Source organism: Ursus arctos, unplaced genomic scaffold (assembly GCF_023065955.2).
Source record: "Ursus arctos isolate Adak ecotype North America unplaced genomic scaffold, UrsArc2.0 scaffold_2, whole genome shotgun sequence".
Taxonomy (NCBI): domain Eukaryota; kingdom Metazoa; phylum Chordata; class Mammalia; order Carnivora; family Ursidae; genus Ursus; species Ursus arctos.
Genome location: NW_026622874.1, coordinates 57,924,881 through 57,941,081, shown reverse-complemented (window position 1 = coordinate 57,941,081; position 16,201 = coordinate 57,924,881). Strand labels below are relative to the sequence as shown.

The following is a 16,201-nucleotide window of genomic DNA, read 5'->3' as shown; positions in this document are numbered from 1 at the left end:
CAATCCTTTCCAGGAGAATCCCCTGATGGGAAATTTTAGCACTTCCACTGGAAGCTTGAACTCCGTTTTCCCTTACTCTCATTAAAACATATGTGGCATCTGTCCCCCTCCGCTCCCCCACCCTGTACGACTCCTGTAATTCATGAATTTAGGGGAAATCCACCTATAAGCACTGCCGTGATGGCCTTTCCTTGTACGCACCCTGACATCTCAGTAGCCAGCCGGTGGAAGGCATCGGGGTCAGGATTGAAAGGAAGATGGGGTTGAAGCTGAATGTATTGACGCGTGGAGAGCGCGGGAGGGACAGGAGCTTTCAGAGGGACAAAGCCCCTCCAGGGCAGAAACACGGGGTGGGGGGTATAGCAGAGAGAGGGGCAGCAAGTGACGGGGCAAGGCGTCCTGGAAACCGTGGCCTGGGTATGGGTGAGATTGAGGGGACAGGGAACAAAGCGTGGGGGGAGGATCTCAGGGAGTGTTCTCTTTCTGCCCGTGTCCGCGTGCCTGTGTGCACTTTGCAAAGGCAGCGGTGCCGTATCTAATGCAAATGGAGAAAATGCAGTTTCTGGTAAGTGTTCCCTAATAAATAACATCAAGTCTTCTTCCCTATCAGCCCGTGACATCCCGCATTTCTCTTCCCTATGCGCCAGCCCAAGACATTTAATGATGTGGTGCTCCTTATGGGATGTGAGGTCCATGCTAATATCTCCCTCGCACAAAATGGTGGGAACCGATTCAGCCCGGCTCAATTATTCTGCACCGACAGAAATCACAAAGTAAATACATATATATTTCACATACACAGATAGACCTCTCTGTCTCTCTCTCTTTTTTTTTTTTTAAAGTCAATGAAGTTCTACTCTTGTTTTTTCTTTTCATTATGTAGAAATGCGTCCAGGGTGGTAGTGCTTGGTCGCTGGAGGATTTCATTAACGGAATGAAGTAAAAATAATCAATTTCAGATGTTCCCAGTGTTTGTGGTAATGGTCTCTCTAACAATTCTGATTAGCCGTGTGAGATGGAATTTTTCTTTTAAATGACTGCGCGCTGACATTACATATGGGCCAACTTTGGGTGTGCGTGCACGCGTGTGCATGCATGCATGTGTGTGCACGCGTGTGCCTGCGCTGGCTCACCTGCCAGTGTCCCTTGCCTGCCTGGAGCCGTGCGAGAGGCTTACATTCATCCGTCCTTTCCCTTCGCTGCTTTACCGCTTCTTTCATGTTTAATTTCCCCTGTCGTAACCCTGTCCCTCCGTCAGGACGGTTTCTGAAAGGCTGTTCTCTGTCCTTTGCTCCCTCCTCATAAGTCTGGGCCATTTCTGGGAACATGTGTGAAGGGCTGATTTTTTTTTCTTTTTGTAAGTGGTGGGGGAGGGTAGAGAGAAGCTGGTTAAATCTGCATTCGAATCAATGGAAAGCCGCTCCGCCATCGGGGAGTAAAAGGTTTTCTGTGAGTGTGGGTGTCTGAATCCGTGGTATATATTATCCTGGTAGCTCGCCAGCCCAACTGGGAGCTCATCAGAAAGTGCTGGCTTGCCCATATGCCTTACCTTTCCTTTCTTCCCCAGACCCCCCTTGTACTTTCAAAGAATGAATAAATTAAATTGAAGAGAGTCCACAGTGGATCTTTCATTATTAATATGTTTCTTTTTATTTATTTTTCATGTTTTGTTCTTACTCTGTTTTTCTTTTTTTTTCTTCCTTTTTCTTTTTTGCACTCTCCGATTGATTCCCCACGTTGACATGCCAGATCTCCAGCCCTGCCGCCCACCCCCTCAACCCCCACCCCCGTGAACAGGGACAGCCTGCGTATGACTCCACACAGACACTCACAGATGTAAACACACCACAGAGGGCCACTGCATGTGTGAATTGTTTATACTTCCTCCCTTTGATAAGCTGTCATCTGTGGGCACTGCTCGGGGATTTGATCCCAGTGATCTCTCGACCCCGTGGAAGACATTAAACACCCTCCTGGACCCTTTGCTCTTCCTCTGTCTCTGAACCTTTCACTCTCCTTTAATGAGAATTTCTCCTAATTATTTCAGTGGCTGCAGCAGAGGGACCGCAATGTACTTAGATCTCGATACTGGGACGTGACTGTTATGCTGATAAAGGCAAGAGATCAATAATTTAGGCCCCAGCTTTAATGGCAAAGCTGAGAGCTTAAGTGTCTGCATTCAGGTTGAGTCTTAGAGGTTCCTGGAGTATTAATGATTTCCACAGGATTTTCTCCCCCTTCTTCTTAAGCTGCTGCTGATCAGCATTCCTATACCTGCTAAATTGTATTTGTAAAGAGATACTTGCCTCATCCCTGTGAACGTATGTCTCTGCGGCACATGGATGTGCAGAAGCATGCTTGTGCCTCTCGTGTGTCCGTGTGATTATTCACAAACGTGGATCCACACAGAAGCACATAGAGATTTCTATTTTTGTTCTTATCTGGGGAGTGTCTTCAGTCACTCAGTCCTGGCTTTTGGGCGACCCATGGTTTGTCCTTTTCCCAATTCATCTGGTAAATGTGCAGGCACTTCAAAGGCAGGGGGAAATGTCATTCTTTTTTTTTTCCTCTTTCTTTCTTTTTTTCTTTTATTTTCTGTCTAATTCCCCCTCTGACTTAAAGCTACAATTGTACTCGACAGAAAGGGGCAACACCAAAGCACTGTACTTGCTCAGATGTGGGTATGCATGTGTATGTAATAAATTGGGTTCTTATCCACAGTTGTGCTTTGAGGAATTCCAGCAGACCTCTTTGGGCCCCAACAAATTATTATAATACACGCATATTAACCGGACAGATAAATGCTGTGAAAATGATCATAGTATATGACACATTTTATATTAAGGTTGAAAAGGGGCGGGGGAAGGGAGCATACCTCACTGGAGGGATTTTCTTAGAAGATTGGTCACTGGAGTGTTCATCGCTACAATAATGGAAGGCTGTAAATAAGTAATCAGCGGTATCCTCAGAAGGTCAGAGTGGGGCTGCGAATACCCGAAAAGGGGGGTACCACCGTCCTCCAGGGAACCCAAGCTCTAAGGGCCACCACTTCTCTGTACTTTTGTCAGCCCAGCCTCTCTGGCTTTTTTTTTTTTATCCCCTGAAAAAGTTGCTGGCATTTTTAAGTTGGCTTAGGACACTAAGGTCGTATGCATCTGCTTATATTTTGGCATTGGAGACTCGGTAGAGAGAGCATTTCTTGCGGCCCTAAACTTCCCAGCTGGTTGGCATTCTTAGGGGAATGTGGTGTGATTCCATACTGGTCTCAAAACGTGCCACACCAGCCACTAGGGGGCGCAGCGACAGACATTCTGTTTGCACAGGTCAGGAGGCGTTTCCTGTCCACCGCTAGGAAAGCTCAGCTCAGGGAAACCGTAGACAAGGTGCAGAGAGGGGCTTGAATAACTGTCAGTGTTTTACACACTGGGAACCCGGGGCACAGTAACGCAGTGACCTGAGCTGAAAATAAGACCTGTAGATTCCAACAATGAGCCAATTTCCCCATCCAGTTGACCTTTCAACACGTGGCAGATTTTATTTACCTTGAACTTGTCTGTCACCGGTCAGCGTCCCCCTCTGCTTCTCAGGTTCATGAAGGTTAGGGCTTCCTACCTTCACATGAGATGGCCTTGTTTTTGCGTCCTTGAAATGCTTATTTCTAGAAGCAGATCCCCTTTCATTGTATCAAGTCTAGGTTTCGTGGGGTCATGACTTACGCACGAACAAGGGGGATTGAGAAGTTGAACTCTAGATGGAAGAGCCTTAGTGTCTTTGTGTTTTTAGTACCATTCCAGTTGATTCTGTGGCTGAGGTATGCAAATAGTTTTCTTCCCTCGTCCTTGACTTTGCTCTGCTCTGCCAAGGTCATCATTTATTTGCTAAGTTGGAAGGCTAGACCTTGGTAATTGCCACCAAAACCCTTTTTCCTGTTAAAAGAGATAGCCTAGGGACTTGGAGTAAAAGCCAGCAGTCAAGGAGGCCCGAGAAAGCTATAAATAGGCGTGGAATGTCCTGGATAATTCTGTGGTGGGGAAATTAATTCTGAACCACTAAGTACCATTAAGAACTTGATGCCAACTAAATAGGCAGAAATTTTTACCGATGCTGCCAGAATTTCGAAGCCACCCAGTGTGCCATAGCTTCAGGGGAGCAGAACTACTAACTCTGACGAACTGGGGAAAATGAAGAAACACAAGTCTGAATCAGTTAAGCCTTGGAGACCACTGATCTGAGGGGAACAGAGACCAAAGGTCATACCACGTGGTTGGTCAGAGAAAGAAATCACAAGCTCACCCTTCCAATAGGGTCTTTAGAGTTGAGGGGTGGTGTTAGGATTTTTCGGTACCCGTGAAAGTAACCCCTTTCTTTGCATGGTACTTTATGGGTTACTGAATGCTTTCATATCTGTATTCCTACTTGATCTTCAAAATACCCCAAGGAGATCCACGAGGGAAATAGAATTGTCTCCGTGTTAGGATGAGGATACCAAGGTTTAGAGGCTTAGAATGGCTTGTTTAATGTCACACGGCCGGTAGAGGTCAGGGCCAGGACAGCCATGCAAGGTTGAATTCCTCGTCCTGGGCTGATAGGGGATGTCTGCAATCTCTGCCCTGGGAGTGTTGGTGAAAAAAAGTGTAAAACCATTTCATTCATAGAAATGGAATCTTCTGGGTCTTTTTTCTACCTCTGGCGTGCAACCCTTAGCACTGAAGAGAATAGGACATTTCTTCCATATACCATTCACTTAAGAAGTATTAACAGTAATACCCATCATTCTCTGCTTTCCAAGCTCCCCCGTGGGGGAGACGGCAGTCTCTGCTTGATCGCCCACCACCCTCACGCGGAGCGCGGTGGAGACTGAGCCAGCCAGAACCAGCCCTGGCGAGCGGGCTTTCCCCTTCGATGAGGGCATCAGAAGCCGTTCTGCTGTATGCCATGCACCCGGCTGCCCATCATGATGAGGGGTTCATGCACTTGATTGGCTTTTCCTTTCATGTTCTGCCCTTGTAGTTGCGAGATGCTTTCACTTGGTATTACTCATATCATTATGAATGAACTCCAGGACCCGCATCCGACACTAAGGACTAATAACCGCAGTCTTCCTGCGTTATCTCCCACTGGACCTGCTTGGATGAAACCTTTTAAGCGGATCCTGGTGTGGATTGGACACGAAGTTTCCATATTTCATCAGACTGGGTGTATTCGTCAGCTCCGGCTGCCATAACACGATACCATAATCAGGGTGGCATAAACAACAGACAATTTATTTCTCCCAGTTCTGTTGGCTGGGAAGCTCGAGATCAGGGCGCCAGCTCATTCCGTTCTTGATGAGAGCCCTTCTCCTGGCTTGCGGATGGCTGCCCTTCTCCTCGTGTCCTTACATGGTGGAGAGAAGCTCTGGTGTTCCTTCCTCTTAGAATAAGGGCACTCATCCCATCGTGAGGGGCTCCACCTTCATGATCTCATCGAAACCTAATGTCTTCCCAAAAGCCTACTTCCTGCTGCTGTCACATGGGGGGTTTGGGCTCCAACATGTACCTTTTGGGGAGACACAAACTAGAACATTCAGTCCAGAACACTAGGTCTTGGACTTGGTGCAGGCCCCGTTTGGTGTAGTCTATATGCCAAGCCTCCTTCCATTTCTGCAGTTGGAGTCTGGCAACCTCTCACCCCTTCTCCTTCAGTGGGACCCCTACTCCTTCCCCCCCCAGTCACGCCTTGCTGGTAGGGCTGTGCTGTTTCCATTCGGCATGAACTGGTGCAGTCTGCAGACTCGGTCCCCTCCCCGCAGGTCTTGAGCCCCCCTTGATGAAGGAAGGCCAGATCCCAGTCGCTCGCTGCATGGAGGGGAACACGACGGAAGAGGAGGGGTTTTGCATTCTGTGTGCTGCCACAGGTCATCCTCTCTATTGCCTGCGATAAACCAGGGCCTCCATGGGCCCATGAAGTGTTTTTATAACCATGTCGTATTTGCCCTGCCAAGGGCCTAGGTTTCCACTTGCAATGCCTTCTCTGCTCAGATTCCTTCCTGAACAGGCAGATCCCTGGAGGTACTGGATTTTTTTCATTGAAGTAGAGTAGGGCTGGCTCTCGACCAACAGAGAATGGGACCAAGGATGAACAGAAATATGAAATGAAAATCAAACCCAGGTGGGCCCAAAGGTCAAACCAAGAAGGCAAGACGAAGAGGCATATGGAGGCGGAAACTAGAGCACCTGGCTGAAATCAGGCCATTCCTGAGCATCAGAGGATCTAGAATCTCAAGCCCTGGAGTGTGGCTGCCGTCGGTGCTGAGTTTACTTCAAGGACTTTTGGGGCTCCGACACCAGGTCTTGAAATGGGTTATAGCGAAGGGTTTTAAGAGGCTAGCCTGTGGAGTGGGGCTACCTGGGTTTAAAGGCTGGCCCCTCAATTTGCCAGCTATGTGATGGCGAGGTTTTTTTTTTAACTGTCCTGCTTCAAATGTGTTGGCATTGTTGTTTTCAAAGAGCCATGCCTGACTCGCTTCCTAGCTGCTGAGAGTTCCTTTTCTCAAAGCTTAAACCTTGACCGTAAGCCAGGGGTTGAGGTCTGCCTTTAAACGGACTTGCTGCCCCAGAGTCCCCTCTCCCCATAGGACTGACGGCCTGGGTTTTTTTTTTGCTTTTGCAGAAGACACCATGTCAGGCTCCTCTGATCACTGTCACACCCATTAGGATTCTCGGCCTAGTGTCTACGCCTTGCCCAGCTGGAAGGTACTGCTAAGGTCTCAACATGAATAGTAGCCAAGCCTTCCTGGTTTACGGCAAGGAAGAATTTCTTCCATGCACAGACTGCTTTACAGTTTACAAAGTGCATTTATTTGCACCATTTACTGACAGTCTTTAAGGTGCTGTGAGGTCTACAAAAAAAAAAAAGCATCAGAAGTGATATCTGCCTTAGGGGAGCTTCCAGTGTTCGGGAGAGAAGACTACAATACATAAACTGCAGACGATAATGTTCAGGGAAGTTGTAATTAGATGTCATGGATTAAAAGTACGGTGATATTTCAGAGACAAAAGCAGTGGCTTCGAGTTCCTGGTAATTAGAGTTGGCTTCGTCGAGAGGGGGTGGGGTGGGATGAGGTAATGGGGGGAGGCACAAGGGTGGTGGGGGGCGGGGGGAGGCAGTCTCCGGCTCTGAAGAGGGGACTGGAATTACTTCTGCATGGGAAGGGAGTGACAGCGAGGAAGTGGGCCTGCCAGTTGTGCAGGATTTGGGTGAGCGTAGCCGTGGATTAAGGTGGTGCTGGAGGATGCCTGTGCCCCCCGAAGGGTGAAACCTAATTGTCGAGGTGATGGTATTTGGAGGTGCTCCTTTGGGAAGAGATGAGGTCATGAGGGTGGAGCCCCTGTGAATGGAATTAGTACCTTATAAAAGGGACCCCAGAGAGTTCCTTCGCTCCTTCTGCCATGTGCGGACAGAGCGAAAAGATGGCCATCCCTCTGTGAACCAGGAGGCAGGCTCTCCCCAGACACCAGATCCCCTGGCACCCTGATCCTGGGACTTCTCAGCCTCCCGAAGGGTAAGAGGTACGTTTCTCTCGTTCGTAGACTGACGGCTACCAGGCTACGGTACTTTCATTATAGCAGCTCGAACAGGCTAACACAGGATAAGTAGGGTCAGATTATGGAAAGGAGACAAAGAGAATTTAAAGTAGGTAGTTCTTCACATACGTATTTTGTCCTTTAATTCACCAACAGCCCTATCCGTTCAGTAGTACTGGCCCATTTTGTAGAAAGTACACATGATAGAGGATACACGTGTGTCTGTGCGAAGCCATGCTCTTTCCGTTCCAGCATGCGTTCATTCCAGGCCAGCATGCATTCATTCCAGGCCAGCACGCATTCATTCCAGGCCAGCATGCATTCATTCCAGGCCGGCTTGTGTTCATTCCAGGCCGGCTTGTGTTCATTCCAGGCCGGCTTGCAGGCTAGATGTGGTTGGTAGTGGGGAAGCTCTGCGGCTTTCGTACAGAGGAAGTGTGAGTGCAAGGGGAGTTACCAGTGAAGCTGTTTACCACACATGGGTCTGTTTCTAGAGGACAAGGAAATCCGCGGGTGAAACACACGGGGCAGATCCGAAGGTCGGATTGTGAACTCAGCTCCCAGGATCTGCCCCGTTTGCCTGTTTATATCCACTCAGTGCTCTCTCTGCATCACAGCCCTTATCTAAGGCATGATCCTTTTTGGGTCTGTGCCTCTACAATTTATGATGCTTTCAGATTACCAAACACAATTTGTTTGGCAATGAAAGAAAATAGTTTTGTGCTATTGCCTCCGTGTGTAGGAAATTGCATTTTTGATGAGCGAAGCTGTTGGTCGTCTTCACACTTCTGGTTGAGAACGTGAGCCGGTGGCCAGGGCCTGGAGTGAAAAATCCCAGGACAGTCACCCCACTGCCACAGGCCATCTAGGGAGAAGCAGACTTTATCCCTGCCATACGTTAAGCTATGTTTTGTAACCTGTTGGTTTTCATTAGCCGATGTATACACTAATAACTGTCTGAGCAAATAACCATTTCTTAAAGATTCCTGTGATAGACTTTGTTGTCAGACAGTGGGAAATGGGGGTTGTTGAAGGGGTGATTCTTCTCAGCGCTCATGGTTTTTTGCGTGAAAAGAAACATTAAAGCAACCTGGTTGTCTGGCACTTGTTGGGAGGAAGGCAGAGGGGCTCGAAGGAAGAGGACAGGTTTGTGTGTCTTCTCTATAGGGTGGGTTCTGGTTAATTCTAATCCAAGACATTAGTTCCCTTAATCCCTGGTGGTCTGGCTGGGTGACCCCCTACAGGTGACGCTCTTCAGTTGCCTCTGAGCTCAACCAGTAGGAGATATTTTATCAGCCAGAGATTGTTTCCTTTTCTTCAGTCTTTACTACTACCAACACAGTGCTAAAGAGACCAAAGTTAAGGGTACCACCTCTGCAAGCCCCTCCCTTGCGTCTGGTCTGCAGGGCCCTGTTACAGACAATTGTTTTTGCTGCTGATGTCCTCTGTTAATTAGGACTTGCTGTCTTCTAAACTCCAGTGGAAGGGGGGGGGGGTACCTATCTGGAGATAGAAGGAGCGCTAAGGTCATTTTAATTTAGATTTATCTTAGATGGCAAAGAAATCATGTCAGTGGTAAGGCAACTGTCTTCACGTAGTCAAGGGAAGAAATAAACTAAATCACATTCTCCATGTATCTTCTTGTGCCCAGACCAACATTTTGAGAAACTGGCTTGCCGATAACTATAAAAAGCTTCCATAGGTTCTCCTCCCACTCCTCATCCTCCCCCTAAAGGTTACATGGCTTCCACGCTCTTAATTAACCACATCAAATGCTTTGTTTCCTAGGCTGGGCTTTTTATTTGGTTGATGAATGATACCCAGGCAGGAGATGATGGTGAGGAGAAGGAGGACTCAGAAGCCCTTGTCGAACTCTGTGGGCACTTTGAAAGAGAGAGAATGACTCCTGAGGCAGACAGGAAGCCAGTCCGCTGCGGTGGCCACTGGAGAGGCAGGTGAACACCGTCAGGACTTAGGGACCTCAGTAGGAGACACGTAGAGGTAGGAGGTAGTTGAAGGGCTCCTTCAAAAATGCGTGATGGGACACCGTGTATGCAGTTATCTGGGTTTTCACTATAAGTTGGCAGTCCTTTGGGTCCTTTTTTGTTTTTAAGGTCACGCTATGAGCTCAGCAGATTGTCAACCGCAAGAAGAGAATTCAAAATCATTGGTTCTGAGACCTTATGTTGCTTTTTAAGAAAAAGTCAAGCAGACTGTATTCATGTAATTATTGTCTAAGTAAGTAAAAGAGAAAATTTACTGCTACTTTTGTAGTTATTTTTAAAATTTACCTGAAAAACAGTCCCCCACCCGTGAATAATAGCATTAGAGGGTTTCCATTAACGTTCATGTTCTCATTTGATCTGCGTAACCAACTCTGTGAAGTACGTTCTTGGGGCACGGATCTCACCCCATCTTAAAGATGGCAAATCTGAGGCTGAGAGGAAGGAAATAGGGGATGGATTTCACAACTGAGGTCTTCTGAATCCAAGCTCCTGCTTTAAAAAAAGAAAAAAAATACTGATCTGATCGTAGTTGGGCAAGGAAGGTGTCATTGGAAATACCAGTGATGATGTGAAATTAATTAGTGGTTTCTTCCTTCCTGGTGAGAATGAGACCTCAGAGTAGAGCAGATGCGTTACTTCATTGCGTGTGGAAATCTGGCCTCTACCTGTGTGTATGTTGTTGGTGGGGTGGACCTGGATGGTTTCACCAACACAGAAGGAAAGCTTGTTCTCGGGCAGATGGGCCCAATGGATATTCCATAAGGAACTAGAAATTAATTACTAAAAAATTATATTTAGAAGCTCATAAAATAAGCATTTATTATATTCATTTGCTTTTTTTTTTTTTTTTTAAAGCAAAGCTTTTAAGCTTGTTTGGGGGATATCTGGAAGAGAGGACATTAACAGTTTTAGAATTACAGAGTCAGAAGGGATCCAGTTTTAAACTCCTACCCAGTGACTGGACATCCCAGTACAGCAGGCTGCAACAGGACTGGCACATGTCAGCTAGATTTTGTCAAATCCTCCTAGAAATTGGTAGCAAGAGCCCAGAATTTTTCTATCTTAAATTAAGGAGGCTTCAAGATAATTACTATTTAACTGAAAGTTGTTAGGATATTATACACATCAAACAGGCTGTTTTTTTTTTTTTTTTTTTTTTTCTGAGGGACTGAATGTTCTTCAGTGAAACTGGAAGCTTATCTCTCTGAGGTCTCCCCTTGGACATTGTGTAAAACAAATCCTTTGCTCTTCTGGACAACGGCCACTCAAATATTTGAAGACTACTGTCTTTCTTTTTTAAAGATTTTATTTTTCTATTTATTTACTTGACAGAGAGAGAGAAAGAGCACGAGCAGGGGGAGCAGCAGGCAGAGGGAGAAGCAGACTCCCCACCAAGCAGGGAGCCTGAAGCAGGACTCAATCCCAGGACCCTGGGATCATGACCTGAGCCGAAGGCAGGTGCTCAACCGACGGAGCCACCCAGGCGCCCTTGCAGACCATTGTTTTTTATCCCTTCATCTTCTTTTCCCTAAGCTGAACACTCTCAATTCTTTGAGTTTCTATGTGTTATTTATACTTTCTGTGGTGCGTCTTTTATCCTTCCTTAGACATTCGTGCAGCACCTACTATGTGTGGGCCTGGCACTCTAAAAAATTTAAACTTTTTTCTTAGTTTTTTATTACAATCTGAGAACTAGGAAAAAGAAAACTAGTTGTGTTCTTTTCCTTCATGCTCAGGGAATAGAAAATGAAGTGTGTGTGTGTGTCCAGGTGTGTGTTCACATGTGTGTCCACATGTGTGTACGCACACACCCCCACACATACATATATGTGTCTATTTTAACTATAGGGAATGAAAACCAGAAGGTAAATGAGAAAGAAGTTGAAAACTTAGACATGTAAAATAAATCTTTGACTTTGTTTTATTTTATTTTTTATTTTATTTAGAGAGAGAGCACATGAGAAGGAGAGGGGCAGAGAAAGAGAGGGAGAGACTCTCAAGCAGACTCCTCACTGAGCTCAGAGCCTGATGTGGGACTTGATCCCATGACCCCGAGATCACGACCTGAGCTAAAACCAAGAGTCAGACAGACGTTCAACTGATTGAGCCACCCAGGTGCCCCAAATCTTTTGACTTAGATGATGTAACATATTAATTGTAGGGGCATGGCTGGCTTAGTCGATAGAGCATGGGACTCTTGATCTTGGGGTTGTGAGTTCGAGCCCCATGTTGGGTGTAGAGATTACTTAAATAAATAAAACTTTAAAAAAATAATAATAATATATTAACTGTGGCATTAATTATATCTGCCTCTTGGAGACAGAGCTGTTCATAGGTATATTACAGTCGCTCATCAGGCCTCAACTCCTGTGAGGGGAGAACGCCAGCCTCAGCCTTCAGCATCTTGCTGGGTTTCGTTCCAGACCAGTACATGGAGCACAAGTGAAAACTTGGTTGTGTTGAGTTTCCTCAGCAGTCTGGGGACAGGCAGACCGAAACTCAGTGATTGCATGAAGCCAAGACCTGGTTGCAGGACGGGTGACAGAGAGCTTTAAGGCAAAGAAGAGGAAGTAATAAAATGAACCATGAGGTGTAGCTGAGCATAGGAAAAATTCCCCAAAGTCAATGAAAACTAGATTGGCAAGAGATGCCTTCACTTAAACTCTGCTATTCTCACAGTTTTGATCTTTTCTCCTGAGGAAGTCAGATGTACTTTTGTCTTTGCTGGTAAAAACACTGACTCAGAAATAAAGAGACTTGTTAAATAAATTAATAGTATAAGGAAGACTCGGGGGGACAGACGAAAGAGTCCCTTCACTTATTTTCCTGGTCTATAATGTAAATGCTCAGTAAAAATGTGTGAATGTGTCACTTACAGACAACGACAATATGTCCTTCTTATAGATTTGCTACAACAGATACGATCCACCATGGACGTTGTAAGCCCAATGAAAAGAAGTAGAAAGAAATCATCCAACTTTTCTTGGAATATAGTCTCTTAGACAGCCATCCCTAATTCAGATTGGCCCTTTTCATTTTTCTGAATTGGTGAGAAAGTGCCTCATAAGTTGCATTTTGGGATCACTCACTGTCTTTGCATGTGTTTAGAAATAGAGTGATGTTGATACTGCTCTTCCTGGACCCACAGGAAGGACCTATTCATCCATCCATCCTCCCATCTGTCTGCCCATCTGTCCGTCCATCTACTCATCCATCCACTGAATAGATATTTATTGAGCATCTGCTAGATGCCAGGCACTGTTCTTGGTGCTTAGAAGACATTAGTAGACAAAGCAGGAAAAAAAGAGCCTGACCTCAAGGAACTTTTATTTTAGGAGTGATGATTTCTAGTCACTTCATAGCTGCTGTTTTCTGTCAATTCTCAAAGTTGGATACTTCCAATTGAAGACCAAAAAAAGCAAAACTAATCGGGTGCATTAAGGATAACCACATCCCAGGTTCTGCCCTGCATTTTCCTGCTACTATTAGGGAGCCCCCTCCTTCCTCAGGCTGCAGGTGGAACTGGAGGCTGAGGTGTCAGAGGGGGGTGCTCTGGGGTGTAAATGCTGGGGTGGCTGCCCGGGGGGGGGGGCACCATGGACAGCAGCCCCTCACCCGGAAACCACTTGAATGGGAGGAAAGATGTTCTTCCCTTTCCTTTTCTGCTCTCCTCACACTTTCCTTCCTCCCTGGTGGGATCACTGCAGGGACATTGCAGCTCACCGGTGCCAGGCTTGTCCTTCCTTCTGCTGTCTTCCTGTGCTCCAGTTCTGCTCAGAAGCCAGGCTGTGAGACTTCCGATGTGGAGAGCTGTTCACTATGCCCATCCCGGGGAAGAGCGCAAAGCGGAAGGAAAGCCTCTAGGGGTGTGGTGATTCTACGACCCTCGTCACATTTTGGTTTAAAACTCAGAGTTGCCAGATATAGATCAGTAAGCGGATTGTAATAACTTACACTTGTATGACCCCGGTTAGCATCTGTGGAGTGATGTGCAGCTTCCAGATGTCCTATCAGGTGTTCTGTCACTTGGTCGCCATCAGGGTGCCCTGAGGCAGAAGAGAGAGCCCTGTTCTGTAGAAGAGGAAACCCAGCATTTCAAGGAACTTGCCCGGGGTCCCATAGAAAGTGACCAAAATAAGACTTTTTTTTTCCCGCAAAGATTTTATTTTTAAGTCCTCTCTACATCCAACCTGGGGCTCGAACTCACGGCCCCAAGATCGAGAGTCGCGTGCCCTGCTGACGGAGCCAGCCAGGTGCCCCAGAAATAAGACTTTTAAGCCTGGTCCTGTGATTCCAAAGCCAGTGCACCTTCTAACTGGCTGCATTGCTTCACCTCTGTTATCTTGACTCACACAACAAATGAGACAAGCAGGGCTCATGTCATTATCTTCCATGTGTTACCAATGGGAGAGCCGAAGTGGAGAGGCGCAATGCTTTGCTTGGGGTTGCATAGGTGGGAGTAGAATTTGCATTCAAACCCAGATTGTGTGAACCAAATCAAAGTTTTTCTGCTCTCTCATCTTGCTTAATGTATCAGGAACAGCCGGCATTCACATGCGCACGCGCACACACACACACACAGAGTTAGTTTGGATCCGTCCCTGAGTAAGCTAATTAAGGGCTGCTGAACCTCGTCCACAAACTTACCGTGATGGTAAAATGAAGTTTTGCTTTTGATATGTGCTTGTGTTGTACCGTGCATGGTTTTCTTCTTTCTAGTATTGATGGGGGAATCACTTTAAGATTTATAGTTATTGTTTAGATTTCTTTTCTGTTGTTTATATGCAGAATATCTAACAGCTAGACTTACATTTAAAACAGCTTTATGAATATCCTTGTGAATTCCTCAAGCTCAGGTGTCCTGTTTGCTTTTTGTAGATGAATCTACAGATAGATCTACCTATCTCTGGCAGATAGCCTTATCATCATGTGTTCCCTGTTTCTTGATACTTTGTGAAAGTATTGCAGAAATAAAAGAATTATCTTTATTCTTTGATCTCTCTTATGCTTTATGGATTCTGAAAAATTGAGGGAGAACAAAGGAAATATATGCCTTAGTGCTTTCCCGAAGTTTTGAGAAGCAGGTTTAAAAAATGCTTTAAAATTGTAAGAAACCAGAATGGACAGACACTAGAAAGAAGGATCCCGTGTGGTCAAGGCAGACAAGGATACCTCTCTGACCCCAGCCCTTGGGTTGAGAAGACTGTATTTAAACGTTTCTTTACGTGTCCTAGATTCATAGACCTGCTTCTCTGGGTATCAAAATGTGTGTGTGTGTGTGTGTGTGTGTGTGTGTATATAACTTCCTAAAGATAATAAATATGGAAAGAGAATTATCACCTCATGTATCCAGAAGTCACTTAAAATGGGGAGGGGGTACTTTTCCTATGAGCTTTCTGAGATAGAGTCCTTCTTATGTCACCTTGTATTGGCAAAAGAGATTTGAGGCACTGGACTCAATAATGGAACTATTTTGTTCTTATACATATGTAGTCTTAGCTATCATACAGAAAGCAAATTAACTTTATATAGTATTTTTGGTTAAGAGTCACTTAGTCTTATGTGTTGAACTTTAGTAAGAAATTAAAAAACCCTCACTTAATTGTCATCTTGGTGCCAGGAGTTCGACATAAGTTACTAGAGCCCGGTACTAGTCGGGAAACTGAGTCCTAGAGAGTTGAGTGACTTCAGGAAGGCTGTTCCATGCTGGGATTAAGACTTGAGCCTCGTTTTCTGAATCCGGAGTTCTAGTTCTGTCTGTTAAGGGATGTCTAATAATCCCAAGGCATTGGCAGAATCTTCCAGTGTGATTCAGGCTCTTCCGCAGCTCACTTTGTGAAGGTTTCCACTGTCACAGCTATTCCTGGGAGATGGGGATGGCTTTTCCTAGATCTCTCTGCATTATTATTGTTGTTGTTATTTTTAGTTCTGTTTTCATGAAAAATGTACCTTTAGCTCATGAAAATAGCATAGCAACGGCTTATCACAGTGTTCCAGAACGGGAAGGTCTTATCGCACCTACAAATTATGGGCACCTTCATGCTTCCTGGACTGGAAGGAAGCAAAGCCAACTTTCCCCCAGGGGATGATTAAAGCCAGCAGACTCTCATCCCCTCCCAGACCCCATGCTCTGCTCTTTCCTTCCTTCTACCTCCTAGAGGCAGGAAATAATGGAGAAGTGTTTCCGTTTCCGTGTGAAGGGAAGGGGGTTCCGGAGACCAGAGGAGTAATTGCTCATTGGTTCTGTACCAGGAACAATGCTAGGACTTCGATACACATTTTTGCTGTTATTACAACAGTTCTAGGAGGCGGGCATCATCTCCATTTTTCAGACGGGGAATCTGGGACATGAGTAACATTTCCACACTTGCACAGGTGGTGAGAGATTGAAGCCTGGGTGGGAGCTCAGCGAGTCCAAAGAGTAAGAGTCCAAAGCCCATGTGCGTCCTGTCTACACGGATGCCTTCCCTCGTGCTGGAGAACACCTCAGACCATGGCTTCTCGGAGCCTTCTGAGTGGAGCCCATTAGGTGCCCATTGCCTGTAGGGTCACAGAGGGCAGCACCACCGAGTGGGAAGAGCCTGGACTCGGGAGCCAGTCAGATTTGAGTTTGAATCCTGCATCAGCCAC

General features: G+C 46.0%; 1 protein-coding gene across 3 annotated transcripts in view; it reads left to right on the top strand.

Annotated features, from left to right (window-relative positions):
• PBX1 (PBX homeobox 1) overlaps positions 1–16,201 on the top strand; it is a 281,408-nt gene that overhangs the window by 100,462 nt on the left and 164,745 nt on the right. The window lies entirely within an intron of this gene.